This window comes from Callithrix jacchus, chromosome 1 (assembly GCF_049354715.1).
Source record: "Callithrix jacchus isolate 240 chromosome 1, calJac240_pri, whole genome shotgun sequence".
NCBI classification, from domain to species: domain Eukaryota; kingdom Metazoa; phylum Chordata; class Mammalia; order Primates; family Cebidae; genus Callithrix; species Callithrix jacchus.
This window is the reverse complement of record NC_133502.1, coordinates 819,087-846,787: the sequence shown is the minus strand read 5'-3', so window position 1 is coordinate 846,787 and position 27,701 is coordinate 819,087.

Sequence of the window (27,701 nt, the reverse complement as noted above, 5' to 3'; positions counted from 1 at the left end):
TGCTTTCTATTTTAAAAGTTATAAATTGTTGATTCAATTTATCTTATAGATATAGGCCTATGCAGATTGTTTATTTCTTCTTGAGTTAGTTTTATTTCTAATTGTGTTTTGAAAAAAATGGTCCATTTTATCTAGGTTATTAGTTATGGATAATAGTTTCATTCACAATATTTCCTGACTATAATATCTATGAAATCAGCAGTAATGTTTCTGTTATTTGTAATTTGTGTCTCCTTTCTTTTTTGTTGGTTAGGCTGATTGGAGGCTCATCAGTTTTACTGATGTTTTCTAATAGCACATATTTTCATTAATTTTCTGTTTCCAATTTTATTGATTTATCCTTGAATTTTTACTATTTATTATTTTCTGCTTATTTGGTTTTTATATTTATTTTAGTGTCCCAATTGTGAAACTAGAATACTGATTTTAAATCTTTCTTCTTTTGTAATGTATGCATTTTCTGCTACAACATACCCTCTAGGAATTATTTTACTGCACTACACAAATTGTGATAAGTTTATTTTCATTTTGATGGAGTTAAAAATATTTATAAATTTTTTCAGACTTATTCTGTGACCTAGATATTTAGAAAAGTGTTATTTAATTTCCATATATTTGAAATTTTCCAAGTATCTTTCAATTATTGATTGCAACTTTAATTCTATTTTGGTCTAAAAACATACTTTGACTTCTCCTTTTTAAAAATAATTTGTTCAAATGTGTTTTATTGCCCAGAATGTGGTCTATTTTAGTGAATATTTCATGAAATCTTGAGAAAAACATGTATTCTTTTGTTGGTGGATGAAGTATTCTATAAATATCAAGTGTGTGCAGTAGATTGATGATTTTATTCAGTTCAATGTCAATTTTGTTCAGCTATACTGATTTTCTGCCTCCTTGATCTGTCAGTTACTCATAGGGTGGTCTTGACATTTCCAAATCTAATGATGGATTTGTCTGTATCACCTGACATTTCTGTGAGTTCTTACCTTACATATGTTGACATTATTGTTAGAGACATCCACATCAGGGATTGTTACATGTTCTTGGAGAAGTCACTGCTTTTTCATCATGTAATGCCTCTCTCTATCCCTGCTGTTTTCTTTTCCTCTGAAGTCTGATTTGTCTAAAATTAATATAATTACCAGTTATGAGCTGAATTGCATTCCTCTAATATTTTTATGTTGAATTCTTCACCCCAAGTACCTCAGAGTATGACTGCATTTAGAGATAGGGTCCTTAAAATGAAAATTAAATTAAAATGAGATTTAGTAGTATGGGCCTTATCCACTACAATTTGTGTCCTTAAAAGGAAGAACCAGACACACACAGAGGTAAGGCCATTTAAAGACAGAAAGAAGATTACTGTCTACATACAAGGAAAGAGGCCATAGAAGAAACCAACCAGGCCAAAATTTTGATCTCAGACTTCTAGTCTTCAGATTGGTGAGAAGATAAATTTCTGTTGTTTAAGTCACACGGTCTGTGGTATTTAGTTATAACAGCCCTAGCAAATAAACATAGTACTTCTGTTATCTTTAGATTATTACTGCTACTACGGCGTAACTTTTCCATCCCTTCACTTTTAATCTCTCTCTTAAAGCTTTCTTCGTGACAACATACAGGTTGGTCTCACTTTTTATCCACTCTGTCTCTGAATTGGTATACGTAGACCATTGAAGTTTAAAGTGATTGTTGATATATTTGGGTTAATGTCTACCATATCTGTAACTGCATCCTATCCATTGTTCTTGTTCTTTATGTGTATACAGTTATGGGTCACATGATGTTTTGGTACAGGCATACATGTATAATGACCGAATCAGGATAATTGGGATATCCAGCATTTTTTTTTTTTTTTTTGAGAGAGAGTTTCATTCTTGTTACCCAGGCTGGAGTGCAATGGCGCGATCTCGGCTCAATGCAACCTCCGCCTCCTGGGTTCAGGCAATTTTCCTGCCTCAGTCTGCCGAGTAGCTGGGATTACAGGCACGTGCCACCGTGCCCAGCTAATTTTTGCATTTTTTTAGTAGAGACAGGGTTTCACCATGTTAACCAGGATGGTCTCGATATCTTGACCTCGTGATCCACCTGCCTTGGCCTCCCAAAGTGCTGGGATTACAGGCTTGAGCCACCACGCCGGGCTCCAGCATTTATCATTTCTTTGTGTTAAGAAAATTTTGACTCTACTCCTTCATATATTTTATTTTAAAATATATAATAAATTATTATTGAGTATAGTCACCCTGTTGTGCTATCAAATCTAGTCGTATCCAATCTATCTATCTAACTGTATTTTTATACCTGTTGACCATCCCCACCATATCCTCCCCTCCCCGCTACCTTTTTCATCCTCTAATAACCATCATTCTGTATCCCCTCTTTCTTTTCTGTCTTCTGTGGTGTTCATTGATCACTTTTTTATAATCCCATTTTCTCTCCTCTCTTAGCATATTAATTATGCTTTTATCTTTTATTAGTATTTGCCCTAGAAGTTACAATATAATTTACAACTATTGAAAGTACTGAGTCTTCTTTCAGGATTTCTTTTGTTTTTTTGCTTTTTATTTCTTTAAGACACTTTTTTGTTCTGTTGCCCAGGCTGGAGTACAGTGGTACAATTTCAGCTCACTGCAGCCTTGATCTTACAGGCTTAAGTGATCCTCCCACTTCAGTCTCCCAAGACTGGACTGCAGGTACACTGCATGTGGCTATTTTGTTGTTGTTGTTGTTGTGTGTAGTGATGAGGCTGCTATCACACTCCTGAGCTCGAGTGATCCTCCTCAGCCTCCCAAAGTGCTGACATTACAGGCATGAGCCAACGTGCCTGGCCTCTTCTTTTTTTTTTTTTTTAATTTTTTATTGGATTATAGGTTTTGGGGTACATGAGCAGAGCATGCAAGACAGTTGCGTAGGTACACACATGGCAGTGTGCTTTGCTTTTCTTCTCCCCTTCACCCACATTTGGCATTTCTCCCCAGGCTATCCCTCCCCACCTCCCCCTCCCACTGGCCCTCCCCTTTTCCCCCCAATAGACCCCAGTGTTTAGTACTCCCCTTTCTGTGTCCATGTGTTCTCATTTTTCATCACCCGCCTATGAGTGAGAATATGCGGTGTTTCATTTTCTGTTCTTGTGTCAGTTTGCTGAGGATGACGTTCTCCAGATTCATCCATGTCCCTACAAACGACACAAACTCATCATTTCTGATTGCTGCATAATATTCCATGGTGTATATGTGCCACATTTTTCCAATCCAGTCTATTATCAATGGGCATTTGGGTTGATTCCAGGTCTTTGCTATTGTAAACAGTGCTGCAATGAACATTCGTGTACATGTGTCCTTATAGTAGAACGATTTATAGTCTTTTGGATATATAGCCAGTAATGGGATTGCTGGGTCAAATGGAATTTCTATTTCTAAGGCCTTGAGGAATCACCACACTGTCTTCCACAATGGTTGAACTAATTTACACTCCCACCAACGGTGTAAAAGTGTTCCTATTTCTCCACATCCTCTCCAGCATCTGTTATCTCCAGATTTTTTAATGATCGCCATTCTAACTGGCGTGAGATGGTATCTCAATGTGGTTTTGATTTGCATCTCTCTGATGACCAGTAACGATGAGCATTTTTTCATATGATTGTTGGCCTCATATATGTCTTCTTTCGTAAAGTATCTGTTCATATCCTTTGCCCACTTTTGAATGGGCTTGTTTGTTTTTTTCCTGTAAATCTGTTTGAGTTCTTTGTAAATTCTGGATATCAGCCCTTTGTCAGATGGGTAGACTGCGAAAATTTTTTCCCATTCTTTTGGTTGCCGATCCACTCTAGTGACTGTTTCTTTTGCCGTGCAGAAGCTGTGGAGTTTCATTAGGTCCCATTTGTCTATTTTGGCTTTTGTTGCCAATGCTTTTGGTGTTTTGTTCATGAAGTCCTTGCCTACTCCTATGTCCTGGATAGTTTTGCTTAGATTTCCTTCTAGGGTTTTTATGGTGCCAGGTCTTATGTTTAAGTCTTTAATCCATCTGGAGTTAATTTTAGTGTGAGGTGTCAGGAAGGGGTCCAGTTTCTGCTTTCTGCACATGGCTAGCCAGTTTTCCCAACACCATTTGTTAAACATGGAATCCTTTCCCCATTGCTTGTTTTTGTCAGGTTTATCAAAGATTGTATAGTTGTATGTATGTTGTGTTGCCTCTGGTGCCTCTGTTTTGTTCCATTGGTCTATATCTCTGTTTTGGCACCAGTACCATGCTGTTTTGATTACTGTAACCTTGTAGTATAGTTTGAAATCCGGTAGTGTGATGCCCCCCGCTGTGTTCTTTTTGCTTAGAATTGACTTGGCTATGCGGGCTCTCTTTTGGTTCCATATGAAGTTCATGGTGGTTTTTTCCAGTTCTGTGAAGAAAGTCAATGGTAGCTTGATGGGGATAGCGTTGATTCTGTAAATTACTTTGGGCAGTATAGCCATTTTCATGATATTAATTCTTCCTAACCATGAACATGGAATGTTACTCCATCTGTTTGTGTCCTCTCTGATTTCGTTGAGCAGTGGTTTGTAGTTCTCCTTGAAGAGGTCCCTTACGTTCCTTGTGAGTTGTATTCCAAGGTATTTTATTCTTTCTGTAGCAATTGCGAATGGCAGTTCGCTCTTGATTTGGCTTTCTTTAAGTCTGTTATTGGTGTAGACGAATGCTTGTGATTTTTGCACATTGATTTTATATCCTGAGACTTTGCTGAAGTTGTTTATCAGTTTCAGGAGTTTTTGGGCTGAGGCGATGGGGTCTTCTAGGTATACTATCATGTCGTCTGCAAATAGAGACAATTTGGCTTCCACCTTTCCTATTTGAATACCTTTTATTTCTTTTTCTTGCCTGATTGCTCTTGCTAGAACTTCCAGTACTATATTGAATAGGAGTGGTGAGAGAGGGCATCCCTGTCTAGTGCCAGATTTCAAAGGGAATGCTTCCAGTTTTTGCCCATTCAGTATGATATTGGCTGTTGGTTTGTCATAAATAGCTTTTATTACTTTGAGATACGTTCCATCGATACCGAGTTTATTGAGGGTTTTTAGCATAAAGGGCTGTTGAATTTTGTCAAATGCCTTCTCTGCGTCAATTGAGATAATCATGTGGTTTTTGGTTTTGGTTCTGTTTATGTGGTGAATTACGTTGATAGACTTGCGTATGTTGAACCAGCCTTGCATCGCCGGGATGAATCCTACTTGATCATGATGAATAAGTTTTTTGATTTGCTGTTGCAATCGGCTTGCCAATATTTTATTGAAGATTTTTGCATCTATGTTCATCATGGATATTGGCCTGAAGTTTTCTTTTCTCGTTGGGTCTCTGCCGGGTTTTGGTATCAGGATGATGTTGGTCTCATAAAATGATTTGGGAAGGCTTCCCTCTTTTTGGATTGTTTGAAATAGTTTTAGAAGGAATGGTACCAGCTCTTCCTTGTGTGTCTGGTAGAATTCGGCTGTGAACCCGTCTGGACCTGGGCTTTTTTTGTGTGGTAGGCTCTTAATTGCTGCCTCAACTTCAGACCTTGTTATTGGTCTATTCATAGTTTCAGCTTCCTCCTGGTTTAGGCTTGGGAGGACACAGGAGTCCAGGAATTTATCCATTTCTTCCAGGTTTACTAGTTTATGTGCATATAGTTGTTTGTAATATTCTCTGATGATGGTTTGAATTTCTGTGGAATCTGTGGTGATTTCCCCTTTATCATTTTTTATTGCATCTATTTGGATGTTCTCTCTTTTAATTTTTAATCAATCTGGCTAGTGGTCTGTCTATTTTGTTGATCTTTTAAAAAAACCAGCTCTTGGATTTATTAATTTTTTGAAGGGTTTTTCGTGTCTCAATCTCCTTCAGCTCAGCTCTGATCTTAGTAATTTCTTGTCTTCTGCTGGGTTTTGAGTTTTTTTGATCTTGCTCCTCTAGCTCTTTCAATTTTGACGATAGGGTGTCAATTTTGGATCTCTCCATTCTCCTCATATGGGCACTTATTGCTATATACTTTCCTCTAGAGACTGCTTTAAATGTGTCCCAGAGGTTCTGGCACGTTGTGTCTTCGTTCTCATTGGTTTCGAAGAACTTCTTTATTTCTGCCTTCATTTCCTTGTTTACCCAGTCAACATTCAAGAGCCAGTTGTTCAGTTTCCATGAAGCTGTGCGGTTCTGGGTCGGTTTCTGAATTCTGAGTTCTAACTTGATTGCACTATGGTCTGAGAGGCTGTTTGTTATGATTTCAGTTGTTTTGCATTTGTTGAGCAGTGCTTTCCTTCCAATTATGTGGTCAATTTTAGAGTAGGTGTGATGTGGTGCTGAGAAGAATGTGTATTCTGTGGATTTGGGTTGGAGAGTTCTGTTAATGTCCACCAGGTTTGCTTGCTCCAGGTCTGAGTTCAAGCCCTGGGTATCCTTGTTGATTTTCTGTCTGGTTGATCTGTCTAGTATTGACAGTGGAGTGTTAAAGTCTCCCACTATTATTGTGTGGGAGTCTAAGTCCTTTTGTAAGTCATTAAGAACTTGCCTTATATATCTGGGTGCTCCTGTGTTGGGTCCATATATGTTCAGGATCGTTAGCTCTTCTTGTTGTATTGATCCTTTTACCATTATGTAATGGCCTTCTTTGTCTCTTTTGATCTTTGTTGCTTTAAAGTCTATTTTATCAGAGATGAGAATTGCAACTCCTGCTTTTTTTTGCTTTCCATTTGCTTGGTAAATCTTCCTCCATCCCTTTCTTTTGAGCCTTTGTGTATCCTTGCATGTGAGATGGGTTTCCTGGATACAGCACACTGATGGGTTTTGGATTTTTATCCAATTTGCCAGTCTGTGTCTTTTGATTGGTGCATTTAGTCCATTTACATTTAGGGTTAATATTGTTATGTGTGAATTTGATACTGCCATTTTGATGCTAAGTGGCTGTTTTGCCTGTTAGTTGTTGTAGATTCTTCATTATGTTGAAGCTCTTTAGCATTCAGTGTGATTTTGGAATGGCTGGTACTGATTGATGCTTTCTATGTGTAGTGCCTCTTTTAGGAGCTCTTGTAAAGCAGGCCTGGTGGTGACAAAATCTCTGAGTACTTGCTTATTCGCAAAGGATTTTATTCTTCCTTCACTTCTGAAGCTCAGTTTGGCTGGATATGAAATTCTGGGTTGAAAGTTCTTTTCTTTAAGAATGTTGAATATTGGCCCCCACTCTCTTCTGGCTTGTAGTGTTTCTGCCGAGAGATCTGCTGTGAGTCTGATGGGCTTCCCTTTGTGGGTGACCCGACCTTTCTCTCTGGCTGCCCTTAGTATTCTCTCCTTTATTTCAACCCTGTTGAATCTGACGATTATGTGCCTTGGGGTTGCTCTTCTTGCGGAATATCTTTGTGGTGTTCTCTGTATTTCCTGCAATTGAGTGTTGGCCTGTCTTGCTAGGTGGGGGAAATTTTCCTGGATGATGTCCTGAAGAGTATTTTCCAGCTTGGATTCATTCTCTTCGTCCCCTTCTGGTACACCTATCAAACGTAGGTTAGGTCTTTTCACATAGTCCCACATTTCTTGGAGACTTTGTTCATTCCTTTTTGCGCTTTTTTCTCTGATCTTGGTTTCTCGTTTTATTTCATTGAGTTGGTCTTCGACTTCAGATATTCTTTCTTCTGCTTGGTCAATTCGGCTATTGAAACTTGCGTTTGCTTCGCGAAGTTCTCATATTGTGTTTTTCAGCTCCTTTAATTCATTCATATTCCTCTCTAAGGTATCCATTCTTGTTATCATTTCCTCGACTCTTTTTTCAAGGTTCTTAGTTTCTTTGCATTGATTTAATACATGATCTTTTAGCTCACAAAAGTTTCTCATTATCCATCTTCTGAAGTCTAATTCCGTCATTTCGTCACAGTCATTCTCCGTCCAGCTTTGCTCCCTTGCTGGTGAGGAGTTTTGGTCCTTTCTAGGAGGCGAGGTGTTCTGGTTTCAGGTGTTTTCCTCCTTTTTGCGCTGGTTTCTTCCCATCTTTGTGGATTTGTCCGCTGGTCGTCTGCGTAGTTGCTGACTTTTCGTTTGGGTCTCTGAGTGGACACCCAGAATGTTGATGATGAAGTATTTCTGTTGCTTGGTTTTCCTTCTACCAGTCTAGCCCCTTCGCTGTATGACTGCTGAGGTCCGCTCCAGACCCTGCTTGTCTGGGGTGCAGCTCTAGTAGCCGTGGCACAGCGAGGGATGCTACCAGTTTCTTTTTCTGCTCTCTTTGTCCCAGGATGATGCCTGCCTAATGTCAGTCTTTTGGATATAGAGGGGTCAGAGAGCTGCTTGAGGAGACAGTTTGTACTTTATAGGGGTTTAATTGCTGAGCTGTGCACTCTGTTGTTCATTCAGGGCTGTTAGGCTGCTATGTTTGATTCTGCTGCAACAGAGCTCATTAAAAAACCCTTTTTTTTTTTTTTTATTTTCTCAAATGCTCTGTGTTGAGGGGTTTGGGCTTTATTTTTGGATGTCCGATCAGGTGTCCTGCCCAGCTAGAAGGCAGACTATCCACTGTTTGGCTGCCGAGGCTCCGCCCTGCTGTTGTGTGATTCGCGTTGTTCCTGCCGGCTCTGCTGTGGTCTCTGCCACGCCCTGCGGCGGAGTCTCTTCGTTGTAGCATGTTGCCTCAGCAACGGCAGGCTACGTCAGCAATGGGCGTGTATCTCAGTTGGGGCGGGTTGCCTCGGCAACGGCTGGCTGTGTCAGCAGTGGGCGTGTATCTCAGTTGGGGCGGGTTGCCTCGGTAGTGGTGGACGCCCCTCCCCCACAGAGCGTCTCGGACCGTCTGCTCGGGATAGTTTGAAATCGCGGTTTTGTTCGTCCCACTGGGTATCCCAATCCCTGCAATCCCCTGGGCTGGCCTACTGTCCAAGTCTCGTTCAGTCTCAAGTCCAGCCCTCTCAAGTCTCAGGTTGCCAGTTCAACAGGGCACCCAGACAAATGCGCCCTGTGGGGATTGCTGGGTAGGGCCGGCCGCCGCCGCCCAGGCTGCCAGCTTCACCAGGCAGACCTACTGCCTGGCGTTTCGTGTCTTTTTTATACTTGGGAGTTTCCCCGTTCTGTGGGCAACAAAGATCAGTCTGGAAATGCTGCTCTGACTCACCGTTTGCGGATTCAACGAGAAGAGCTCCAATCCTGGGTTATTCTCACAGCGCCATCTTGAGTCCTCCACCCCTCTTCTTTCAAATAATGTATACCACTTCGTGTGTAGTACACATATCTTGTAAGAAAATATTCTCAATTTGTCTCATCTGCCCCACATAACATCATCATATATTTCACTTCCACACTTGCTATAATTAACAAATACAATTGTTGTTGTTACTACTTTAACAAACTTTTATCTCCTAGATCAAACTAGGAATTAGAAAAATAAATTCATTTATTTCTGTATTTATTCCTTCTCTAATGCTTTTTCTGTCTTCATGTAGATACAAGTTTCTGAACTATAACACTTTTCTTCCTAAATAACGTTTTAAAAATTTTTTTGCAAGACAAGTTTACAGGCAACACATTTCTTCCATTTTTATTTTTCAGATAAAGTATTCTTCACTTTTAAAAGATCATTTTGTAGAATACTGAATTTGAGGTTGGTCTTCATTTCTGTTTTTTTTTTAATTTTAATATTATAATTATCTGACTCTTTTCTTGCTTTATGAATAAGTGAATATTAGTAGCTCATGTCGTTCATTAAAAGGTTGAGTTGCTAGTGAAGTAGAAGAATAAACGTTTTCTGTATGAGGTTTAGTTTTCATGAATATAGATGTGCTTTTTATCAAAAATTAATAACATATAAGAACTTATTTTTTAAATAAAGAAAAAACAATGCAGAATTATTCATGCCAGTCAAATCTAGTTTAAAATGAATAGAACAAAACATTGAAATGTTTAAAATAAATGAAAATACTTTTAATTGAAATTAAATAAAAGTACAGACTCTTAAGGGAGATATTTATGTTTGAGTTTTTGAAGTGATCTATTTTTAAATAATTATAATTATTTTCAATTATTTTTCTGTTCAATTTATGAAATGAAGGCTTTGCTTTTCAATGAGTAATCTGCATTCTGTTAAAGATTAAAAGCAATGCCCTTGACTTAGTTATTCTTCACTGAAGCAAACCTTTTCTTGAGACTCAATGCTTATTACATAGTAAAAATACAGATTTCAAAAAAATAATTTCAGGCTTGAAAGACAAGAGGCATACATATATCTGATATAATTACTGTATGAAAAAGAATGCAACTTTGATCTCTGAAGTACTAAATGGTCATGTTCTGGAACTCATTTGAGGTATTGTAAGTTAGATGCTAATTTGCACTGGAACCTATATGGAAATAATCAGTACAAAATAACAGATCCAGTATGTGTGTTTGATAGAATTACAATGCTAATCAGAAATGCTTCAATTAACAAAAGTCAAGAGTCCACATTAAGTTTAAACTCAGGCCCCGTGAACAATAAAAGGTTTTAAAATGTCTTATAAGAAAATATATTTTTACTCAATGGTCTTTAAATCTGATGTTGTAAAATCAAACATAAAAGAAAATGATTTTATCCAAAAGACTATAAATCGTTCTACTATAAGGACACATGTACATGAATGTTCATTGCAGCACTGTTTACAATAGCAAAGACCTGGAATCAACCCAAATGCCCATTGATAATAGACTGGATTGGAAAAATGTGGCACATATACACCATGGAATATTATGCAGCAATCAGAAATGATGAGTTTGTGTCATTTGTAGGGACATGGATGAATCTGCAGAACATCATCCTCAGCAAACTGACACAAGAACAGAAATTGAAACACCGCATATTCTCACTCATAGGCGGGTAATGAAAAATGAGAACACATGGACACAGAAAGGGGAGTACTAAACACTGGGGTCTATAGGGGGGAAAAGGGGAGGGCCAGTGGGAGGGGGAGGTGGGAGGGATAGCCTGGGGAGAAATGCCAAACGTGGGTGGAGGGGAAAAGGAAAGCAAAGCACACTGCCATGTGTGTACCTACGCAACTGTCTTGCATGCTCTGCTCATGTACCCCAAAACCTAAAATCCAATAAAAAATTAAAAAAAGAAAATGATTTGGCGTCATGTCATTCCCTACATGCCTTATGTTCCAAGTTTTCCTGATCCAACAAGTAACTGAAGCTTCCCAAAATTTCTTAACATACATACTGTCAAAAAGACCAGGGCTTTGATCTCAATGCCCTCAGACTGTAAAATGATTTTACTCTGTCAGAATCATCAGTTTCCTTCTGCTAATTGCCTTCATTCAGTGAAGATTTTGATATGAAATTCATCGTGTTATACCAGTTGTCTTTTTGAAACCAACCCAATTGTCATACAGGCTTTTTTTTTTTTTTTTTTTTTTTTTTTTTTTTGATAAACATAGAAATTGACCCTTCTGGTTTTAAAGTATGAAACTTGTATTTGTTTTATCTGAGTTATTTCCTCAGGAAATGACCTTAGGCCTCTCAAAAAACATGTATCACGGAACTGAAACTCATCAGATAACCATATCAAGACAATAAGATGCCAGGACCCCTATTCATCATGATTGCTTCCTTGTTCCTCCCAAGTTCCTATATTCTTACACATTGTTACATTTCTTTCCTGTTATATAAACCCTTACTTTTGGTCAGGGAGATAGATTTCAGACTGAGCTCCTATCTCCTCAGAAGCAGCACCCAATGAAAGCTTTCTTCCTTGGCAATACTCTTCATCTCAGTGATGGTCTTTCTGGGCAGTGAGCAGCAGGACCTTGATTGCCCCTGGTGTTTCAGTAACATTTTCATTATTTGTGATCATTTAGTATAAAAATATTATTCATTCTCCATAGTTCTGTGTTACTTTATCCTCTCTAATGCATTTGTCTTCCACTGCACCCCAGTCATCCAGTCTAATTGCCACAGCTAGATTTTAAACTAACAATGATTGAGCCAACTCTTGAGTCTTATTTTTAATCATGGCTTTTTTGTCTGGCGACCATCTATCTTGATAGCTCAGTAACTCAAATACTCTAATTCTAAAATTATATAGACTCTTCTGTGATGCATAAGCTATGCATCTTTTCACTTTTTATCAGCCTTCTCATTCTAGTCTTGCTGCATACAGGCCTTATAACTAATGATTCTCATATATTAAGTATTCTGCTGCATAAACACCGGTTTGCTTTCTCTCCATCAATTAAAACTGCTTCTGAGATTGAGGGAGTGTGGATCACAGTACCCTTAAGTTGTTTGCACTGAAGTAGTGAATATAGCTGGGCAACTCGTGCTCCACCAACAAATACACACTCATCTTTAATTCATCAGTGGAAGTTTCCAGGTGGTTCTCTTATACTTCCCACATCAGTTAAGGTTTTCCATTTTTCTATGCAACTATTTCTTTCCATTTTTTTCTCCTGTTCTCAGTTTGCTGATGAATTTGTTTGTTACATTACTGAGAAAATGTAGGCAATCAGAAGAGGTCTTCCATCTTTATGTAGTTCCAAATTTACCAAGCTATTTTTTCCTTCTATTATAATAAATGAATTTGAAATGTTTCTATCCTATTAAATGTCAAAGCATCCATGTGACCCCTGTATCCCACTGATATACCTATACTAAAAATTCTTACAGCAAGTTCCTTTCTTCTTCCTGCATCATAATGCCTATCGACATAAGGATACGTTGTGGCTTGGCATGATGGCTCATGCCTGTAATCCCAGCACTTTGGGAGGCTGAGACAAGTGGATTGCTTGAGTCCAGGAGTTGAAGTCAAGCCTGTGCAACATGGCAAAACCTTGCCTTTACTAAAAATACAAAAATACATTAGCCAGACATGGTGGCACATTCCTGTATTCTGAGCTACTTGGGATGCTGAGGTGGGAGTATCACTTGAACCTGGGAGGCACAGGTTGCAGTGAGTGGAAATCACACCACTATAATCTAGCCTGGGCAACAGAGCAAGACTCTGTCTCAAAAAACAACAAAAAAATGAAAGCAAAACTCCAAAACAGAAAGATACATTGTAATATATTTTTATCATAAAAGACCCCTTCACCCAACATCCTGTAGTTACCACTATCCGTCACTCTTCAATGTTGCAGCCAAGTATCAAATCATGACCTATTAACATTGTTCCCCTTTATCTTCTGCTTAAATCCCTTGAATACAGTTTAATTACAGTATTGCTCTTACCACTTGGTAGAAAGATTTTCACTATCTCCAATCTAATAACAATTTAAATCCACAATTCATTCCACATATTAGACAGATTTAACATACATTTCTCCCCTTGTCTTCTGTCACAGCTTTCTCTCTAATATCATCTTGTAACACTGGTCATTTTTAAAATTTGTTTCCTCCATCCCCCAATGTAAACTCTGGGGTAACCCAAGAAGTGTGTTGAGACTTTTGTTTATCTGCATTCTATTTCTGCATATTTTTATCCAGAATCTGTGTTTTATGTAAGATTTATACATGTCTAAAACAAAAGGTTTATCTGCAGACAGAAATAGACTGTTTCATGAGCTACAGAATTAATTATACAGCATTTGCTTTACATCCTTTAATTGTTGTTTCTTCAAAGTTCACATAGAAAAAAAAATGCATCCTTAAAACTGCTTCCACTGTGTTCACTATATGTGCTTTTCCTCCTACGTTTCCTAACTTAGTAAAAGGCACAACAATTTATACAGTTGTGCAGGAATAAAAGCTATCAGTTAGTCTTGACTCTTTCAATCCTGAATCTCTTCATTTCTGTCATCCATACTGCTAATTCCAAACTCTGAGCCATCAGAATTGCTCACCTAGATATCTTCATTTGTCTCTTAACTGGTTACTATTCCTCTATTCTTACATTTTTGCTATCACAGTCTTCCATTAACAGTAAGAATACAAAAATGTATGTAAAAATTAAAATGTCTGTTGTTGAACAAGCCCCAGTAACAAGGATAACTGAATGGAGAGAAAAATAGCATTCATTAGTAGATAAGAATTATGTTTCTCTGAGAACTGATAAATCTGATAACTAAAACTTTAAAAGTTAAAAATAGAGTTCACTAGGAAATAGGAATATCCTACAATTAACACAAGATAAATTTCTTTCATCAAAAAATGCAATGGTCAGCATTCATTTCCTCATTGGCTTGGTTCCACCAAATTACCTCATTAGCTTCAGATGAATTGCAGATGTAATGTTGTGATTACTTTCATAGGCACATGGGTTACATTACCTCTGAAAGATTTGCTCTATTTCAGAGAGATTCAGTCATTGTAGCCCTACACCATCATGTACCAATCTCTCCTCTTACTCCCTGTAAGAAACAGTAACAATCTAGAGAAATCTAACTCATGCAAGGGATAAATGAGGAAATCCAAAAATTTTAACCTCTAGTGTTCTGGGAGGTTTGCCTGAGAGGACTTTCAGTTATTGAACGTGACTACTCATTTATTTCCTTGGTTAATTCCTACCACAATAATAAATTTCATCAATATCCTAGACACTCAAAAAACATTATAGATTTTTTTTCTTTCTTTTTATTTACACCATTAATTTTTAAACTTTTCTCTTTATAAAACACTTTCATTACATTTTTTCAGAAACTTCCTTACATGTCTGTTAGCCTCTCATCACAATCCGTCCACAAAATTACTGCACTATCCATATTTCTGAAATACAATCTGAATGTCAGAAATCTCTTTAATAAACTCTTTCAATGCTTCCCCATTATGGGTGAATAACAGTACACCTTCCTGGAACAGCATGTAACCTGGCAGTCACATGGCTTTTGATTTTATACAAATATATAGCCCCTAGATCTATACTAGGATCCTTTTCTTAGGCCCCATGATGATACTTTATATATTTGAATCACTGTTTAAGAACCCATGCTTTATTCTTCACTCATTCTCTTTCACAGGCTATCTGATCTTATATGCATTCAATGGTCAACTATCACTTAGGAAGGGATTATTTAGTGCTACTTATGTGTATTACTATTTCTTTTTCTGGATGCACATCATTTTTTTCTTTTTCTTTTCTACTATATCTTTTTTTTTAAATTATATTTTAAGTTCTGGGGTACATGTGCAGAACATGCAGGTTTGCTACATAGGTATACAGGTGCCATGGTGGTTTTCTGTGGATGCACATCTTTTACTAGCTTGTAAAATGAGGTTCTGCTAGTACAAAGCTTTCTATTTTGGTATTAACATGTTGTTATTTCATATTTTCTCTTTAAGTTTACTTGAAAAAGAAATGTGAAATTACAGAATTTTTTTCCAGCAACTTGAGATTCTTCATTATATCCGAGTTTTTTCTTGTTATTTAAAAGAAAGCATCAAATTTCATTCTTTGGAGGTAATATGTAGTGTTTGTGTGTATGTGTGGGTGTTTGACTTACATACATTTAAGAACTATTCTTCCATTTGTACTTCTATAATTTAATTGTGACAGTTTCCAGGTGTAGATTGATTCTCATTTATTCTACTTAAGACACACTGTGCTTGCTGAACATGAAGATGCATGTTTTTCATTTTACCTGGAATATTCTTAGCATTTTCAGATTAAACACTCAGTTTTCATTTATTCTCTTAATGGAACTTTTTTAAATTGCATTTTAGGTTTTGGGGTACATGTGCAGAACATGCAAGATAGTTGCATAGGTACACACCTGGCAGTGTGATTTGCTGCCTTCCTCCCCTTCACCCACATCTGGCATTTCTCCCCATCCTATCCCTCCCCAATTCCCCCCCCGACCATCCCTCCCCTATTCCCCCCAACAGACCCCAGTGTGTAGTGTTCCCCTCCCTGTGTCCATGTGTTCTCATTGTTCATCACCCGCCTATGAGTGAGAACATGCGGTATTTCATTTTCTGTTCTTGTGTCAGTTTGCTGAGAATAATGTTCTCCAGATTCATCCACGTACCTACAAAGGACATGAACTCATCGTTTTTGATTGCTGCATAATATTCCATGGTGTATATGTGCCACATTTTCCCTGTCCAGTCTATCATTGATGGGCATTTGGGTTGGTTCCTGGTCTTTCCTATTGTAAACAGTGCTGCAATGAACATTCGTGTGCATGTGTCCTTATAGTAGAATGATTTATAGTCCTTTGGATATATACCCAGTAATGGGATTGCTGGGTCAAATGGAATTTCTATTTCTAGTTTTTTGAGGAATCGCCACACTGTCTTCCACAATGGTTGAACTAATTTACACTCCCACCAACAGTGTAAAAGTGTTCCTATTTCTCCACATCCTCTCCAGCATCTGCTGTCTCCAGATTTTTTAATGATCGCCATTGTAACTGGCGTGAGATGGTATCTCAATGTAGTTTTGATTTGCATTTCTCTAATGGCCAGTGATGATGAGCATTTTTTCATATGTTTGTTGGCCTCATGTATGTCTTCTTTTGTAAAATGACTGTTCATATTTTTTGCCTATTTTTGAATGGGCTTGTTTGTTTTTTTCTTGTAAATCTGTTTTAGTTCTTTGTAAATTCTGGATATCAGCCCTTTGTCAGATGGGTAAACTGCAAAAATTTTTCCCATTCTGTTGGTTGCTGATTCACTCTAATGACTGTTTCTTTTGCCATGCAGAAGCTGTGGAGTTTGATTAGGTCCCATTTGTCTTTTTTGGCTTTTGTTGCCAATGCTTTTGGTGTTTTGGTCATGAAGTTCTTGCCTACTCCTATTTCCTGAATGGTTTTACCTAGATTTCCTTCTAGGGTTTCTATGGTGCCAGGTCTTATGTTTAAGTCTTTAATCCATCTGGAGTTAATTTTAGTGTAAGGTGTCAGAAAGGGGTCCAGTTTCTGCTTTCTGCACATGGCTAGCCAGCTTTCCCAACACCATTTATTAAACAGAGAATCCTTTCCCCATTGCTTGTTTTTGTCAGGTTTATCCAAGATTGTATGGTTGTAGATATGTTGTGTTGCCTCCAATGCCTCTGTTCTGTTCCATTCGTCTATATCTCTGTTTTGGTACCAGTACCATACTGTTTTGATTACTGTACCCTTGTAGTATAGTTGGAAGTGTGGCAGTGTGATGCCTCCTGCTGTGTTCTTTTTTTTTTAGAATTGACTTGGCTATGCGGGCTCTCTTTTGGATCCATATGAAGTTTAAGGTGGTATTTTCCAGTTCTGTGAAGAAGGTCATTGGTAGCTTGAAGGGGATAGCATTGAGTCTGTAAATTACTTTGCCTCAACTTTAGATATTGTTATTGGTTTATTCATAGTTTCGACTTCTTTCTGGTTTAGGCTTGCGAGGACACAAGTGTCCAGGAATTTATCCATTTCTTCCAGGTTTACTAGTTTATGTGCATAGAGTTGTTTGTAATATTCTCTGATGATGGTTTGAATTTCTGTGGAATCAGTGGTGATTTCCCCTTTATCATTTTTTATTGCATCTATTTGGTTTTTCTCTCTTTTCTTTTTTATTAATCTGGCTAGTGGTCTATCTATTTTGTTGATCTTTTCAAAAAACCAGCTCTTGGATTTATTTATTTTTTGAAGCATTTTTTTGTGTTTCTATCTCCTTCAGTTATGCTCTAATCTTAGTTATTTCTTGTCTTCTGCTAGGTTTTGAGTTTTTTTTATCTTGCTCCTCTAGCTCTTTCAATTTTGACAATAGGGTGTCAATTTTGAATCTCTCCATTCTTCTCATGTGGGCACTTATTGCTATATATTTTCCTGTAGAGACTGATTTAAATGTGTCCCAGAGATTCTGGTATGTTGTCTTCATTCTTGTTGGTTTTGAAGAACTTCTTTATTTCTGCCTTCATTTCCTTGTTTATCCACTCAACATTCAAGAGCCAGTTGTTCAGTTTCCATGAAGCTATGCGGTTCTGAGTTAGTTTCTGAATTCTGAGTTCTAACTTGATTGCACTGTGATCTGAGAGGCTGTTTTTTTATGATTTTCGTTCTTTTGCATTTGCTGAGGAGTGATTTACTTCCAGTTATATGGTCAATTTTAGAGTAGGTGTGATGTGGTGCAGAGAAGAACATATATTCTGTGGATTTGGGGTAGAGAGTTCTGTAAATGTCTATCAGGTTTGCTTGTTCCAGGTCTGAGTTCAAGTCCTGGATATCCTTGTTAATTTTTTGTCTGGTTGATCTGTCTAATATTGATAGTAGAGTGTTAAAGTCTTCCACTGTTACTGTGTGGGAGTCTAAGTCTCTTTGTAAGTCATTAAGAACTTGCCTTATGTATCTGGGTGCTCCTGTATTGGGTCCATATATGTTTAGGATCTTTAGCTCTTCTTGTTGTATTGATCCTTTTACCATTATGTAATGTCCTTCTTTGTCTCTTTTGATCTTTGTTGCTTTAGAGTCTATTTTACCAGAGATGAGAATTGCAACTTGTTTTTTTTTTTTTCCTCTCCATTTGCTTGGTAAATCTTCCTCCATCCCTTTATTTTGAGCCTTTGTGTATCCTTGCATGTGAGATGGGTTTCCTGGATACAGCACACTGATGGGTTTTGGCTTTTTATCCAATTTGCCAGTCTGTGTCTTTTGATTGGTGCATTTAGCCCATTTACATTTAGGGATAATATTGTTATGTGTGAATTTGATACTGCCATTTTGATGCTAGCTGGCTGTTTTGCCCATTAGTTGATGCAGATTCTTCATTTTGTTGAGGCTCTTTAGCATTTGGTATGTTTTTGGAGTGGCTGGTACTGGTTGTTCCTTTCTATGTGTAGTGCCTCTTTTAGGAGCTCTTGTAAAGCAGGCCTGGTGGTGACAAAATCTCTGAGTACTTGCTTGTTCGTGAAGGATTTTATTTTTCCTTCACTTATGAAGCTTAGTTTGGCTGGATATGAAATTCTGGCTTGAAAGTTCTTTTCTTTAAGGATGTTGAATATTGGCCCCCACTCTCTTCTGGCTTGTAGGGTTTCTGCTGAGAAATCTGCTGTGAGTCTGATGGGCCTCCCTTTGTGTGTAACCTGATCTTTCTCTATGGCTGCCCATAGCATTTTCTCCTTCATTTCAACCCTGGTGAATATGATGATTATGTGCCTTGGGGTTGCTCTTTTTGAGGAATATCTTTGTGGTATTTCCTAGATATGAATATTGGCCTGTCTTGCTATGTTGGGGAAGTTTTCCTGGATAATATCCTGAAGAGTGTTTTCCAGCGTGGATTCATTCTCTTCGTCACATTCAGGTACACCTATGAATCGTAGGTTAGGTCTCTTCACATAGTCCCACATATCTTGGAGACTTTGTTCATTCCTTTTTGCGCTTTTTTCTCTAATCTTTCCTTCTTGTTTCATTTTGTTGAGTTGATCTTCGACCTCTGATATCCTTTCTTCTGCTTGGTCAATTCAGCTGTTGAAACTTGTGCATGCTTTGCGAAATTCTCATGTTGTGTTTTTCAGCTCCATCAGTTCACTCATATTCCTCTCTAAGTTGTCCATTCTTGCTATCATTTCATCAAATCTTTTTTCAAGGTTCTTAGTTTCTTTGCGTTGACTTAGAACATGTTCTTTTAGCTCATGGAACTTTCTCATTCCCCACCTTTTAAAGTCTAATTCCATTATTTCATCACACTCATTCTCCTTCCAGCTTTGTTCCCTTGCTGGTGAGGAGTTTTGGTCCTTTGTAGGAGGCGAGGTGTTCTGGTTTTGGGTGTTTTCCTCCTTTTTGCGCTGGTTTTTTCACATCTTTGTGGGTTTATCCACCTGTCGTCTGTGTAGTTGCTGATTTTCAGATTGGGTCTCTGAGTAGACGTTCAGATTGTTAATGATGAAGTTATTTCTGTTTCTTAGTTTTCCTTCTAACAGACTGGCCCCTCTGCTTTAGGAATGCTGAGGTCCACTCCTGGCCATGCTTGCCTGGGGTACACCTGCAGCAGCTGCAAAACAGTAATGGGTGCTACCAGTTTCTTCTTCTGCTATCTTTGTCCCAGAATGATGCCCACTAAATGTCAGTCTGATCAGTGTTTCGTGAGGTGACTCTTTGGATATATGGGGGTCAGGCAGCTGCTTGAGGAGACAGTCTGCTCTTTATAGGAGCTCAAGTGCTGAGCTGTGAGCTCCGTTGTTCACTCAGAGCTGCTAGGAAGGTACGTTTAAGTCTGCTGCAGCAGAACTCATAAACCCCCTTTTATTTCCCCCAGGTGCTCTGTCCCAGGGGGCTAGGGCTTTATTTATGGTATCCAATGCATTACTGCCTTTTTTTTTTCCCCCGGGCTATCCTGCCCAGCAAAGAGGCAGCCTAGTCACTGCCTGTAGAGGTTTTGCTGAACCTCTTCTGTGGGTTCCACCCTGCTGCTGGCTCCACCCTGCTGCTGATTGTATTTCCCTGCAGTCCTGTTTATATGGGTGTGGTTAGAACTGCCTCGGCAATCTTGGCCTGCCTCTGTAATGGCAGACTCTCTCTGTTATGGCGGGTTGCCTCGGCAACAGCAGGCTGCATCAGCAATGGCAGACTACCTCCGTAGGGGTGGAGTGCATCGGTAATGGAGGACACTGCTCCCCCACAGAGCTGGGTCGTCCTGGTTTTAGCTGTGCTTGCCATGAAACTCTCAACCCCGAGCGTTTCCAATTGCTGTTTGTTTGTTTTTGTGGGCATGGGACCCGCCGAGCCTGATCACCTGGCTCCCTGCCTCAGAGCCTTCTTTTTTTTTAAGTTAAACAGTTGACTCTCTCCCAGGTGTTCCAGTTGCCTGCTGAAAGGGCACCGGGATCTGTGTGATTTCCTGTGCGGCAACCCACTGCGCCAGCTGAAACAACATGGCTGCCCGGGAATCTCCTGGCCTGCTTTATGTTTGAGTCCCATTTAATTGGATGAGTGCACTAATCTGCCTCCCTGGATCTTGAATTACCAGTTTAACAGGGCAACCAGACCCGTGTATTTTGTACTGAGAGCGGCTGCACTGAGGCTCCAGCCAAAACAGCTGCGCTGGCCAAAACAGCCACTCTGGCCACCCATAGGGTGCCTCCACCTGGGAATCTCCTGGTCTGTGGGCAATAAAGATCCATCTGGAAATACAGCATCCACTCACCCTCCACACTTTCACTGGTAGCAGCAATCCTGAGCTGCTCCTAACAGCACCATCTTCCTTCCTCCTCCGTGGAACTTCTTTAACACCTTACATGTCTCATAAACTTTCTTTATATAGTCCATATATTAATGTTTCTGTGTCATTTGACTAATTGTCAATTAAATTATACTGATTTACTGCTTAGTATATCACTGCATATTTAATTTTAATTTGATTCTTTCTCAAGTTTACATATTATATTACACATTTTTTTCTGGTATTTTTAATCTATTCTGATATTACCATATTTTAAAAACAAATACTGTAAGCCATGAATGTCTGTTATTTATTTTGTCTCTCTTTGCATTTTTTTACCTTTACTTACATGTTCCCAGTGCCAACTTGTGCTTAGAAAGTTCTTTTATCATGAGTTTCTTGATATTTTACTCAAGAGCATTTTTATTATGGTTCTTACCATGTACATCTACTAAATCATTAGCAAACAACCCCTTTCTACATTAATTTCTCAGTTTCAAGACTTGCATCACAAGAAAAGAAGAAAAAAGGCATGTAACTACGGGAAATGATGGATATGTTTATTCACTTGACCTATAGTAATTACTTCATTATATATGTGTATCAAAAAATCTTGCAGCACGACTTAAACAAATAGAAACACAAGCAAAGGGAGGCAAATTTCCTTTCTATAGCCCACTTTTTAATTGTGAATTTCTTATAATTTTCAGCCTCGGTTACATGTTTCCAAGTCATGAATTGTCCAAAGGCTTTATCTCCTCCCTACTCCTCCCTATAAGAGTTTAATCAACTCTTGATTAAACACTCAAAAAAATAGTATACACATGTTATGTCACAGGCATTAAACACAAACACCTTAGTTGTGAACATGCACAAATTCCTCTAGGTAACCATGTCATTAAATTATATATACATTAGAAGCTTAGGCTTTTCTTTTATTTTCAGAATTTCCCTTATTTTCTTAAACAGTGTGAATGTCTCTAACAGTGTCTGTATACAAACAAGACGAAGAAAAATGCAATTTATACATATTCAGTGAAGGGAAGAATGAAACTTTTCCAACATCTGTGTATATTTTATAATACATGTTCTTTTTTGTGGCAAATTTTTGAAATGTAGAAGTATTTTGAAAATTTAGTTTTGCTATTTTTTTTTGAGTGTTTAATCAAGAGTTGAAGATGAAACAGTTATAAATTTAAGAGTTTTATTTTTGTTCACAAATCATAAAACTCAGAACATGTGCCATTAGAAATTTATAAAATAATAAAAAATGACAAATTTTTATTTGAAATATTGAGTTAATTCTAGTTCATTGTTGTTATTTATTTAGTTACTTATTTTGGGTTACCTTGAATATACTTATCAAGATTTTTTGGAATTATTAAAATCATTTCATTTTCATTTGCATAATTCTTAAAATATAAAATGCATCTTGTTAATAGAAATAGATTTCTTTAAGTTTAATGCAAGCTATTTGGGTGAGGAAGAAGTAAAAATTCTTTGTATTCTTTCAGAAGTTTTTTCAAGTTATTACCACTTCACAAAATCCTCCAGGTAGATTTAATATGCTGTGTTTTCTTTGGCACGGCTGAGTTAATCTTTTTATGTTTCTTATTTAGAAGCTGAAAATGCCACCTAGCATACCAAGATTTGATTTTCTAAATGGTGATTTGGCTGGTCTGCGTGTGTGTGTGTGTGTGTGTGTGTTGTTTTTGTTGTTGTTGTCGTTTTTCTCCTCTATTAATTCAGATGCAGTGAGTGCCTGGATTGTAGGCATTTGCATTGCAGTAACAACAAGTGGTAGGCTAGTGGGCACTGGCCTAGAGCCAAAGAGGCCAAGCTGCCTCAGGCTTCCTTGTGCTTTCACTACTCCTTCAATGGACCTTTGGTGTCCGCTGGAAAATGTGCAATAAATCACGCTGTTTCATCAGTTGAAATCCTATGATTGAATTAAAGAGCATTTTCATAGTTTATGGGAATCTCAGTCATCAGTTAAAATCTAGCTGGATGTGCCATGTTCTAATGGACTAGAAATGAATTTTGTGACTGTCTACTTTAGTAATTTTCTCAGCTGCCTTTCTTATTGTTAATGTTTCAGCAATTGCAATCTTTGTCACTGGGTGGTCAGAGCAATTTCCAGTCACTAATCAAAGCTAGTCAGTTATCTTTTTTTTTTCAAATATTTTTACCTGATTTTTTTCAAGTAGTATATTGTGGTAAATATGTTTATCATCAAATCTTTTTCCCTTTTATATTTACTTATAGGAATAATCGTACATATTTACTGGGCACAGAGTGATATATTTCAGTACATATATATAATGTGTAATGATCAAATCAGAGTAATTAACAAATTCATCACTTCATACATTTATCGTTTCTTTGTGTTGGGGACAATAAAAATCCTATCTTCTAGCTTTTTGAACATATAAATAAATGATTTTAAGTATATTTAACCTGCAGTGCTAGCAGACACTAGAATTTGAAACCTTTTAACCCCTGCCTGACCCAAAAATGTTTGGCTATACTTTAAAAAGTAAGAACTCAGGACAAAAATCTCTATCCTGCTGTTTGAAAAGCCATTTAAAAACGTATATAGCACATATATAAGTAAATTTCTTTTTACCAGTATTGAAGGCTAAAGAAAACAAATTAAAACAATTTGTGTTTTATCTTTTTCTCACATATACATGCAACTGAAAATAAACAAGCTTTTGCTATTTCATCATTTCAAACTGGAATATTTAAAAAATGATATTTTTGAAGCCTGATTTCACTGGTAGCACTAAAGTAAATTTGTTCATCCAATTACTTGTCAATTTAATAACTGTTATTTATTGCCGGCTACATTTCCGAGATTATGCTAAGTTCTGTAACTACAAAATTTCCTGATATACTAGGGAAAAAAACTAGATATCAAAAAAAGCAGATAATCAAATATACATATAAACATCACATAGAGAAGTTTTATTGTATCAAAATCAATTTATAGTAAGTGACACTGCATTGCCTCTTTTTCGGTCATGATTTTTATCTCCTATAGAGAAAAAATCTTTTCAAGTTGTATTTTATATAGTGTTTAGCACTGTACATTCCAAATACATTTTCCCCAGTCTTATTAATTTACAATTTTCTATCTTAAGCAGCACCCTTTATGATTCCAAACTGCTCTTATTTCCCGTAATCTCTCAGCTAGGTGTGTCATCTTCTCTTGCAGTAGCACTTACTTTAAATGGAAATGTTTTTATTTACCAATAGTCATTTCTCTTATAATTTTGTGCACAGGAGAGAATTACTGTTAAAGTTAGGTAAGGACAAGTTTTTTTCTCTAATGAATAGCATGAGTCGTGCACATTTTACCTTCTCAATGAGACACTCCAAAAAGCACATTTAAAATTAAAAGTCCCTTTCAATCAGCACTTTCTATGGCACTGTCTTGTCATTTTTTGCATAGTAGCCATTGCCATTTGTCAATCAATGCATGTTAAGCAATTTTATGCTTTTTCTTGCTCCAAAACACACATAATTGACTTTAAGAGCAATAAAGTAAAAGGAATTATTTAATTTTTCTACTAACATTTCTTCTTTCTCTTTTGATCTACAATAGGGATTAGAATACAGAAAGTGCTATGTAAAATAGCAGTTAGATCTGGGGGAAGATATGTGAGACAGATATAAAGAGGTGATTTCCAAATAGGAAAAGCATACATGTGTGTGTACACACACACACACACAGTTTACACATATTATTTATATAGTATATGCTAATGTATCTTAAATACACAAAATACATTGATTTATATAAAATAAATGATGAATAATAGAGATATATACATATATATGTGCTGCTTTTATGCTTGACCTTTCATGTTATTCTTGTTTGCTTTAGTGTTCATCCTCTCATGTTCTTGAGTGCTTAGGTTTTCTTGTTTAAATTATTCATTTACATTATACAAAAGTTATATGGATAATATAATTCATTAAAAACATTAGAAGACTAAGTATATTGGGGTAATACATTTAACAGACTTAGTCAAAAAAGCACTATTAGATCAAGAAGTATATTGCAATTTAAGATTTCAGATATTGTGTATTTCTGGATTATGACAATGTATTGATGTGGCAATGGGATATAAAGCTAAAGTGGAACGCATTTAAAATTTCTGGGGTGGATGAGTTCAAGGATTTGTAGGCCAGGCTTGGTAGGCTGCTTGTAGCTCTTTATATCATGAAGAAAGCAGGTTAGTTAGTAAGAATAAATGTCCATCAGAAGCTCAAACTAATTTGGAGAAGTAACTATGAGTGTGGTAGAATTATCTGATTACCATTATAGCTGCATATGATAGGCTATCAAAAAAATGTTGAAATTTTATGAGGTGTTTTTAATAATGGGTTTAGAATCAATATATTTTTAAGCTTCTTTGCATTTTTCTTACCTATATTTTTCAAAGAAATGAACTCGCTGAATCTCCAACATAGATTCTGTCCCCTCTTGGTTCTAAAAAACACTAGTGTAGAATAGAAGCAAAGTATTGCTGAAACTAGATTTTATTTTCTTTCTTTACTCAACATGAAATAAAGGAATAAAGAACTCACAAACTCTAAGATAGGCTATTCACTTTTCTGACTTCTGTAATTGAGGAAACTATTGATTTTAACTCTATTTTCCTAAATCATGACCTCCATTTTATACACACACACGCACACACACATATACATACATATATATGAAATGAAGGTCATGATGTCATGATTTAGGAAAATAGAGTTAAAATCAATAATGCTTCCTCAAGTACAGATATATATATATATATATACATATATATATATATATGTATATATATTTATGATGGCACAGATTAAATCTAAAACCTCACTAGGCAAACTCAAATATTTACCTGCTGAAAATTATGCCACATCACTGACTGGTAGATTTATACCTTTTTGTTTCCTAGCTGTAAGTAACATGTATGCAATGGATCTGGTCCATGACTGAAAGCTTCTGTGTTTGACTTCTGTTAATAAATATGTCATCTCTTGGTATTCCATTTTGTAGGATCGAATTCTTATTTTAGTTTCTTTTTTTCATGTAGCTTTCTTTCCAAATTCATTTTTATACATTGTTATAGACTCATTTCCATATCAATTATTACGTCTTATTAGCTAATTATTTCCTCCTCTGAGGAAGCAAATTTATTGTTGTCAAACAATATTTCATTTATTTGAAAACAAGCATTATATTTTAATTACTATTGCCTTCCTTGGGTTAAATATCCTCATTTCATTATTTTATTTCATATTTTGGTAGAGTTGGTGACCTTCGTCCTTTGACACATTTGACTTGATAGACTTTTATGTGTCTATCATGTGACTTGATAGACACATTTGACTTTTATTCTGCTTGTTAATTCATATTCTCAAGTTCCTTTATAACCAAGACTCAAATAAGTAACTATTTCATCATTGTTCCTGATCCACCCAATCCATGAAGTAGGTCAGTTTTCCTTGTTTAACTTCAGTCTAATGAACCACAAATCTATAGATGGAATAGAATGATGATAATAATAAATTCTGAGAAGCCAGAAACAATCCAAACATAAATCATGAATAGGACTAAGATGTTGAGAAAAATAAAACAAAATTCTGAACCAAGTGAAGTATAATGCTGGTATAGGACATTTTAGAAACCTCCATAAAGTGGAGAATATAAATATATTCAATGAGAATCAATCTAGGTGACTTGAGATAAAAGCTTTATGCTGAGTGAAATGCACATTCAAGAAAGGGCAATATGAGAGTAAGTGTAAAAATTTGAGAACTCAAATTTAGTCAAAATACAAGAAAAATGTGAGAAACTTCTGTCTTATAACATTGAAACCTGACATAACATTGTAACAACTCTCGGCCCACCAGTGGTTTATCAGACACGAAATTGATGATGATTAAATTTTTATTGATTTATTTTGTTTTTAAATTGTAGATTCAGGGGTACATGTGCAAGTTTGTTACATAAGCATATACTGTGTAATGCTAGAGTTTGGGCTTCTAGTGAACCCATTACCCAAGTAGGGAACATTGTACCCAATAGGTTATTTTTCAATCCTAATTTCCCTCCCACCCTCCTCCCTTTTTGAGTCCCAAGTGCCTACTATTCCACTCTGCATTTTCATGTGTACCCACGATTTAGCCCTAACTTTATAAATGGGAACATCTATAATTTTTTTCTGTGATTTAACTCTTAGCATCAGCTTATAAAAGCAGAATTTCGAGTTATTTTCTGGTTGATTCACATTTGACATGTTTAATAGAATAAGGTAGGTGGCATGAAAGCACTGATGGTTTCAATTATTGTTGAGTAAAACTCCAGAAATTTCAGAAAAGAATGGTTAAAATAAGATGAAAATCAAGTTAAATGATTGGAAACATGAAAAACAGTTGAAAATCTGACAGTAGCTGGACCACAATTGCTAGGGAGAAATGAAGGCTTGGACCTGAAAGGGACTAGAGGACAGGAGTGCTGAGAATAGTGTTAGGGGGAAAAGAGTGTCTGGATTTTCTCTTTCTGTCCTGTATGTGGTGATGGTGAGAGCCTCAGAATAGAGACATAACAAAATGATTATGAGATCAAAGCTGAAAATCTGTTCCAGGTTTTACTGGAACATCAGCTTCCATTT